Genomic DNA, 9,571 nt, shown 5'->3' on the forward strand with positions numbered 1-9,571 from the left:
AGCTCATTTGCTGTCTTGAACAGATTAAACAGAGCCCTCAGACCTTTTCTAATATCTTTAAGGTCTGATGCACCAGTATTATATACCAGATACTATGGGGATTTGTGGGGGGGGGGGGGGGGGGGGGGGGGGGGGGGGGGTACAAACCACTACACTGCTTTTTACTAAACCCTGTTACAGATTTAAACAGGTATTATGTTTGCTCATTCTTACACAATTAACGCATATTCAGTGGACACTGATAATGACAAATGTTCTGTATAAACTGTAAAATATGCTTGCTCAAATTCATTACTCAATGTTAAGGACCAAATGGGCAGCTTCAAAGCTTCCCTTGTATCTCTGCATCTGTCAGGACAAATGCATGTAGCCCCCTGGGGATTATTCTCCAATAGGCTGACATGGCAGTAACAAGCTACTCTCGAGGAAGATTCTTGTCTCATAACACGGCAAAGCCTCTCTCCTCCATCACGGCTAATGACCACAGACAGAAGTGGTGGAAAAGTGTGGGATCTAATCAATGGATGTTGCAGCCAATTTAAATGGTTCTGTTAGGCTGTGTCCCAGAAGACACCCAAATGGTCTTTCACCCTCTGGCCTTCTCTCCCCCTCTCTCTCTCACTCCTCCCCCTCTCTCTCTCACTCCTCCCTCTCTCTCTCTCTCTATCTCTCTCTCCTGCTCTCAATCGTCTTTCTCTTTCTTTCTTCCAAGTTTTATTTGTCCATCCATCAATCAGCATTTACTTTTGCTGTGCTGTGATCTCTCAGTGATTTTTATATGCTTGTGAAGTCCGTGTCTATTCGCCTGTAAAGTCCACATCTATTTGAATACAAACAGTAGTCATTACTCTATATCAGTGAGACAGGTTCAGATTTCTGTTGCTGATAATAACTTTAATGAAAATGTTAATTAGAAAGTGATTCATATATATTTCATTATTAAGCCAGGGTTTAGCTGTGAGATTTGATTACAGTTGTGTTATCAGGGCAGGAGTTCTCTCTAAGGCCATGATGTAATATGATGGTGCACATAATAAATTTCTTCAATATTTTTGAAATACATACTACCATCAAACAGTACATTTACATTCCAGCTGACAAAAAATATATGTTGTGTCTGTGCTGCTTTTTTTCAGTGAATACTGGGACCAGGAGACTGAGTGCTGTTTGATTGATATAAATGGTACAGAATTCACCCCAATTTCCTTTCCTTACTTATTCTGTACACTGAGAGATTTGTCATCAGAACACACAGGTAACATCCTACGGTCAACATCATACTGACACACGTGAGAGAGAGCACTTGCATTGAACATTGGCTGTTTCACATGCATGATTGCTTGGTGGCAGAAAAGCTTGGGTCCGGTGCTTTAACTACTGAGAGGTTCTGCTGTCTGAGATTCAGAGACTGGTCTCTGTTTGGAACGGATCCTTTAGGTAGAGCAGCCAGTCAGCGCTACAAACAAAAGGATATAAACCACATATCTGCCTCCTAATCTAACACTGTTTACTAATTATGAATATCTCTCTGAATAAGTGTTGCTTTTGAGAAGAAAAATGTTTGTTATTTTCAACATATAATGACTATGTTCAAATTCATATTCTTGTTTCAACATTAATGAAGTGACTTCAATGTAATTATTAAAAAATAGTAACAAAAAAGAGGATTTGTAAAAGAAAAGGTTTTAATATAATAAATTTGAGCCTTCTGTAATGTTCTCAGACCTAAAGAGACCACAAGGGCAAAGTCCCTAACAGAGATCTACTGTAGTTAAAAAGAAATTTTCTCATGAGTGGGAGATGTTTTGGTATAGTTTATTGTAACTGACAGTAAGGATGCAGTACAGTACAAAATGCATATGCAAGAGTAAATGTATGGTTACTGCAGGCCACTAGAGGGAGACGTTACTGTAGAGATGCGGCAGTAACCCTATGGCCAACGACTGCACCTTATGGAGAACCTGTTTCACCTCTCCACTGTCATGCTACTCCAAGCACCGGACTTCCCCCTTCTGCTGCAGCAGGAGATTAATAGAGTTTCACAGGGGTGCTGGCCAGGTTGCCTGGGCCTGCCATAGCAGTCTGTCACCAGTGGATGGAGCCAACGCTGAGCCAGCCACAACCATTCCCTTTCTGCTGCCATACTACATATATTTTTATATAATTACCACAAGATCCAAATTTTTCTCACGTACAGTGTGTGCTTCACCTATAGACAACATGTAGAATTATACAATGATATGCAATGATACTACAGACCTAAATATCTTGAAACATTACCTCCAGTAATGTTTCAAGACTTAACAATGTCAATGTAATGTTTCAAGACATAACAATGTCTTCAAATAAACACATTTATCGGACTGTTTTATCGGCCTAGGTTATTGATACCGGAATTCTGACAAACAAAAGACTGCAGGTGAAAACAATTGTTTAATTGTTTTTTAATCTGAATAAATGTTTTGTGCATGTTTCAGATCCACCCAAAGCCATGACGCTGCGGAAGTGTTTAAAATAACAACAGCTATGTAAGGAACTTTTCTGTGTCTCCAGATTAAAGACAAAGCGCACTGCAGCTCTGGGCTCATAACCAAAAGGTTTTTGGTTCAGTTCCCCGCTGGGGAATCTCCCTGTGCAAAGTACTTAACCCACAATTGCCTCATTAAATATCCAGCTGTATAAATGGATAAAATTGGAACTTATGTAAGCCCCCCTGGATAAGCGCAGCTGCTAAGTGACAATAATGTAATGTAAATGAAAAATATGCTAATTCTACAGAGAAAAAAAATCTATACTGAAAGGTGTAGTTTGTTATGTATGCATGGGTATAGTTTGAATGTATAGTATGTATACAGTATGGTTGACCAATGATATTTGATGTTAATCAGGAGCTTTGCAAGACAAAGTTGAAGAATGAAGTGGGCATGTAAGTTTATGTTACTAAAAGCTGGTGAGGAACTCGTGCTCGCTGTTCAAACACGATGCAAGCGTTAAATTGGCTGCATGTGCGTAACCGCTGTCACCACTGTATGAATACCAGGGCTGCAGCCAACAACATCAGCAGAGTCACAATGGAGTTTACAGCACCAGGATGCTGGAGAGGGAGGTGGTTTTCCTGCCGGGTTGCGGTGCTGTTTCGGGTTTTCAGCTTTTATTGTGCTGGGGAAACTCCTCACCTGAATGCAAGTCCATGCAAAACCTCAGCTAAAAGGCTGCAACACTGAGCAGAAGGCAGAATAACAAAAAGGGGCTCGGTGTATGTAAAAGGCCCCCAGGACAGGCCTGAAAATGCTGAACTACAGTATGTAAAACCTAAATGAAGCCAAGTTACGCTAAACAAATTCAGCAGCATCATCTAATTACCTGGAGCACCACTATTCCAAAGCAACCTACAAAATGTTTCCAAAATTCTTCAGTGTAACTTGGCCCTGTGTTTTTTTCAGGTCATCATCTGAAGAGAACAGGGTCTTTCAATCTTTGTGTCATAACCAAATATTTCTAACAATTTCAATAGAAGTGGTACAAGAAAGACATTAAAATTAATGCTGTGAATAAAAGTAATAATAACTACAGCCTGAAGAAGATAGCAGTAGTAATAAGAAGAATAGGAAGTAGTAATGATAGGGAAAATTGTTGTGACCTACCAGCTGTGGTGCAAGAGGCTAAAAAATGGTACATGACATCTTTTTTATAGTTTTATAGCACTTAAAACATAGAGTACAGAAACGTGGCTTCAAAATATAGCACTATTGCTCTAACGTACATGTTATGTTAACTGTGGTGGGTGATACAAATAGAACATGAGACTTTCACATAAGAGTTTTCAAATACGGTGTGTAGAAAATAGTCATATGTAGGTACAGGCATTGCCACAACCTCTGTGGCAGTATTATCTCTACCTGGCCAATGATTTAGCTAGCACCTTAGCTATCTCACAGAAAACTGTCTGAAAATAAACTTGGCTAGTTGGCTAGATAATGATGAGGCTAACTGGTTAGCAAGTTGCTTAACAAGACTATATTATATCGTGACAACTGTTGATACACAGCCCTGCTTGTGAACATTACATCTCCACAGAAAGCTTTGCTGCAGGCCTGTTCTCAGTCTGTATCTTGTATGTGGTGTTGGCGCATGATAATTTTCACAACTCTTGAGCCTCAAGGTCCATTTAGGCCCTGTGGTCTGGTATTGGAAATGGGCACAGACCAGTTGTAAAATCCACAGACAAACACGCTAGCGTCCTGTGGAGAAGCATCTGTAAAAAATCCGTTTTTGAGGCTGTGCACTGCAGTCCCCTGCCTGCTCTGACAGGCCCACTCTGTGTCAGTCCGGGTGCAGAATAAAAGCTCTGTTCGCTTGGATCAATGTTCTCTCCCCACGGCGCAGACAGACACCGCTGTCTCCAGCCAATGCATGACAGCGTCCCCGGCTTCTTAACAGTGACGAAGGACTGTAATCAAAATGAGCCGTCTGGCAAAGGCACCAAAAGCAAGCGCAGCGTGTAATCGAGGCAGGAAAGTCGCTGTGTGCTTTGTACACTGAACCTACAGGGAAACAACACTCCCGAAACGGGGTCATTAGTGTCACACACACATATTCACATACACCCTGCTGGACAAACACACAACTGTCTAAAGTCCCTTTTATGAATTCTGAGCTGTAATTCATAAAACCTAAACAGAGACTACATTTAAAATTTAAACTAATCAACACAGGGAAAAAAAAAAGTGTTGGAGAAGAGAATACTTACTAACAAGAAATGTAAGTCATGTTTTTGTTTATTTTATTTTCTTGGCATTATTTTATTCCTGCACAGATTAGATTTGCCATTATTCAATTTATATTTCATTATTTTATTTCAAACATGTTAATCAGGGGCTTAAGGCTGAAACATCAATTCCCATAAATAAACAATTTTGTAATGTTAACGGCGCTTTAATTAGGAAGAAGCCATAAAACTTTACTGACTAACCCATGCTGAGGCAGGAAAATTGGGTTTCCATTGCTCCCTGGGAGCCGAGTTTGATCTAGGACTCCCAGAGCGTTCAATTAGCTACATATTCTGAATCCACAATGCAGGACGACTGTGTTCCAAGAGCAGATATGATCTAAAGCTGTGCCCTGTGATCAAAGGTGTAATGTCCGTTAATAATTACATTACAGTGTCATGGTCTGCAAATACCTTTCAGATAGACCAATATGCCAGAATTTTGGTGAAAAAGCAGGTAATATTCTTGAAGAATTTTTCATTTAATTACTTATTGAATTAAATTAATTACACATCAACCCTTTAGCTGAATACTCCTTTACATGTCCTGATGTTGATCGAGACTGACAGTGTGTTTACAGTATGATAAGTATGTTTATTTTTCATACATACTGGCAATCAAAATGTAGCCACTGTACATATGTTGAAACCAAATCATTACACATGGTAGAAAGACACACACCTTAAAACCAAACACACCTTTGAAGCTTCTCTACAGTGTGAACTGTGTCAAAAAACTATGAGCACCTTAACACACACACCTAAACACACAAACCTGAATGTTCAAACCCAGAGGTTCAAACACAAGGATAGTAGTGTGAGCATAACATCCTACCAATGCTTTATTTAATCTAAGTGGTAAGAAAACATAAGTTTAATGCTGCTAAGGCATCTATAAAAACATTTTTTCTTGCTATACATGTATTTTTCTAAGTAAGCCTGCTGTTGCCTAATATATTTCATAAGCATATGAATCCTCTTTATCCAAAACACTGATAGAGCTTCATATATTTTTAATTTTCTGCCAAACTGTGCAGTAACTCCTTGCATCTATCCCATTAAGTCATATTACCAGGAAGAATGATTTATGCTGTTTATTTCTGTTTGTGTATGTTGCCAGAGAAACAGAGGAAGGGGGAAGAGTTGTTGTGGAAGCATTTGTGTGAGGTGTTTGTTAAATATTTATGAGACTGCAGTTTCCCTCATCATCAACATCACTCACCTCTCTGCAGTAAATGCCATTGGCAGATATCAAACCAACATAAAACTGCTAACCCCCTGCACTGCACTGTCAATCAGAAGAGAACATGCAAGTTCTACCACAGCTTTCTGCTGTGGTAGAATCTCCCCCCCAAGTTTTCACTCAAAAAGACCCTCAAGCAGTGATGTCATTAAACATATTATTTTGCACATCATCACATTACATTATTTGCATTTAGCAGATGCTCTTATCCAGAGCAACTTACATAGGTTACAATTTTTTACATGTTGCCCATTTATACAGCTGGATATTTACTGAGGCAATTCTGCATTAAGTACCTTGCCCAAGGGTACAACAGCAGTGCCCCAGCTGGGAATCAGCTGAGTAGGTGTGGACTGGTAATGAATATCAGCATAACTCTGTGAGTATCTCCTTTTTTGCTTTTGTGTATGTGTTTTTTCTAAATCTCTGATTCTCCTGAATTCAGAATCTCCTGATTCTGTTTTTTTTTTTTCATTTGTGATGAGAAATGAGAGTCCAAACCTTCAGGTATCATTTGTCAATCAGTCAGTAAACAAAATACTTTTGTTGTGGCACATTCCATAGTAACATACAAGCCATACAAGTGTATTAAACTTTCCAGAGAGAATAAAAAAGGCAGAGGGAACAGACAAATTTGCATTACATTTACATTTATTCATTTGGCAGGCGATTTTACCCAAAGCGACTTACAAGTGAGGTACAATACAACACAAATGAAAAACCATACAGATTCAACAATATTAGAAGCACTGCATGACAAGGTTGCAAAGGTTGACCAGACAAGGTACAAATTAGCAGCTAAAGCCAACGAGAGCATTAAACCATTTCAATTTTTTAAAATTTATTCTAATTAATTTTGTTTTCATTTTATTTTATAGACAAATGCTAGAAAATTATTTCCAGCAACACTAAAATACTATTCCCTAAATCAGGACACATTGCATAGCTTCTCCCTAGAACATTATGTTTAGCAGTGCCAGCCCTGGGCATGAGCTGTGTAGGCTTTTATTTATTTTATTTTTTTTCTGTCCATCTGCTGGGAAGCCTGCAGTGGCATTTTTCCCCTGCAGGATGGTTGGGTCAGATAGCCAGGGACCTCCGCTCTCAACTCCCTGCGACCTGTCAAGCACCTACATTTACGTTTACATTTATTCATTTGGCAGGCGCTTTTATCCAAAGCGAATTACAAGTGAGGCAGAGTACAACACAAGAAAAAAGCTGAGTTGTTCAGATGACATCACTGGTGTACTGCCTATCCTCCAGTGAACTCCAATTTCCCTATAGTGCACTGCGGGACTTGCAGCACAAAAATTAATCATTCTGTTGCACGTGTGTATTTGAGAATTGCATGCACCTCACCTTGCAGCCCCATGTGAGGTTGTCATGGTGAGATGAACATAAAAGGCTGATTAGAGTGTCATTTAACCGGGAAGCCTCCTGTTGTTTCTTTTTATCTGTGTTGATACATATTCATGATATGGAAAAAACGTGACAAATCAATCTTATGAATCATTTCTGTCACATCAAACGCCTATTATACGGTCAATCATCCATTGTAACGGGATTTACAGAGCCAACACCCTATTATTTAGTCAAGATACTTTGTGAACACTAGAGGGAGCTGTATCTCTGTGATCGACACAGGCTTACTTCACTCCGGGTCCTCTGAGAGAACGATCTGTACCGTGCGCTAGATGTTTCCAAGATAAAACTTAGAAACGGATCAGACTGACCTCACAGAAAGAACTTGTTCCTCACTTCTTGTTACTGTCTTGTGCTTAAAATACCATTTGCTTTCTGTAAAAATCTACATTGACTTAGAATTACCTATGTGGTGCCACAGTTTTACAACACTCAGGACATGAGTAACCAGCAACCTGCTGGTTACCAGTCCTGTTTCTCAGCTGCTATACTGCATGACCTTAGCTGTCTGATTTTAATACAATAAAAAGTATGAGATTGATTCAGATTGGCTCAGAATTATGCTGTTGTTTGCCACTGCTGCCAATCAATTTCCCTGCTGATAAGTACCCGAGGTTACTGCCTCTGAAGGTTAATGCAGCTGATATTGGATGGTCACATGTCTGCTTCCAAATACATTCACTGGCTTCCTTTCCATACCACAGGCAATCCAGCAGTTTGAGGTGATCGAAGGGTTAGGCCACGGAAGACAGCTATTAATAACGTTGTTCTGGATGCACACAGCCTATGAACTCAATTACTGGATGAAGAATAGATTGGTTTTTAATAAATTTAAAACAATGCCCTGCATTGAAAGCTATATCTAGTTGCACATCTTACATGTTGTCGACTTATGTGGTTGTGTCTTTTCTGAAGCTATTCAGGACGAATACCTTGTGCAAGGACATGGCTACAGTACACTTCCTAGGATTCAGGCATGCAGCATCCCAGATAAAGGTTTTTAAGTGTGCAATGAACACGTACTCCCACAAAGCTACTCACCATTCATCAAAATGGCGACACTGAAAACTTCATGTGCTGCACATGTTGAGGCTCGAGAGATTTTAATCAGATTTACTAGATTACAACTCTGGTCAGAACGGACAACGGAGCCAAATCCTCGGAACACATTAACAGCATTTTAACGCTAGTGATCGAAACAGTACAAACATCTAAAGCAGAAACAATCTATCTATCCATGGTACAGGCCTGGTTCTACTCTGGAGAACCTGGAGAACCAAGTTTGTAAAACCATGTGTGAGCTGAGCTGCTACTCATGTGATTCCACTATGCCTCTGAGAAAGCGATTTTCTCGAAGGTTACAAAGCGCCACATTTACCATTCAGTGCCATTCTCAGACCTTTGCCCCACATTCCAAGGCCAGTGAGTAACTATGTGTTTTAAAAAGGGAGGTTTGTAAGAAAGCATTCTCATTTTCACTGTTACAGAGAATCCAGGCACACTCTTTGGCTGTGTGTTGTTCTGACCTGTCTGTGGTCTAATCTTCATTTTACATGTACCCAGATAAAGGCGCTTTTTGTGCTCAAATGTTGGTTGCCTCAGTAAAGTGGGGATAATGGGTGTTTGAGTGTGTGCCATTGTTTCTGTACTTTCTGTCCCTTTCCCTGTCTCCTGTGTTTTCAGCTCCTCAGAGTTTCAAGCTTGTTAACCCTCTGGATGTGCTCTGGATCTCTTCACTGTTTCCTAATCCATTTTAATGAAACTGCCCAGTGTTTTCATTCCTCTAACTGCTTCATAGACAGACTGACAGATAAATAAATGGATAGATAGATGGACTGACCGAAACAGACAGACAGACAGACAGACAGACAGATAGATAGATAGATAGATAGATAGATAGATAGATAGATAGATAGATAGATAGATCTTTTTTCTAAAAGAAATTTTCTCTAACAATTTGTCAGCTGGCTTATAAAAGCAGTATACTGGCATTACAGGTAAGCAGTAAGGTAAGTAAGTGAACATATGTTTTCATGGTGAAGGCATGGTTTCTTTAAAGATGCCGTTTAAGTACTGATAATCCTTTGTTGCTCTTCAAAATATAGTTCAAAAGCCTACCCCGAACGAAGCATAGATAT

This window comes from Megalops cyprinoides, chromosome 17, assembly GCF_013368585.1.
Source record: "Megalops cyprinoides isolate fMegCyp1 chromosome 17, fMegCyp1.pri, whole genome shotgun sequence".
In the NCBI taxonomy this organism is placed as follows: Eukaryota; Metazoa; Chordata; class Actinopteri; order Elopiformes; family Megalopidae; genus Megalops; species Megalops cyprinoides.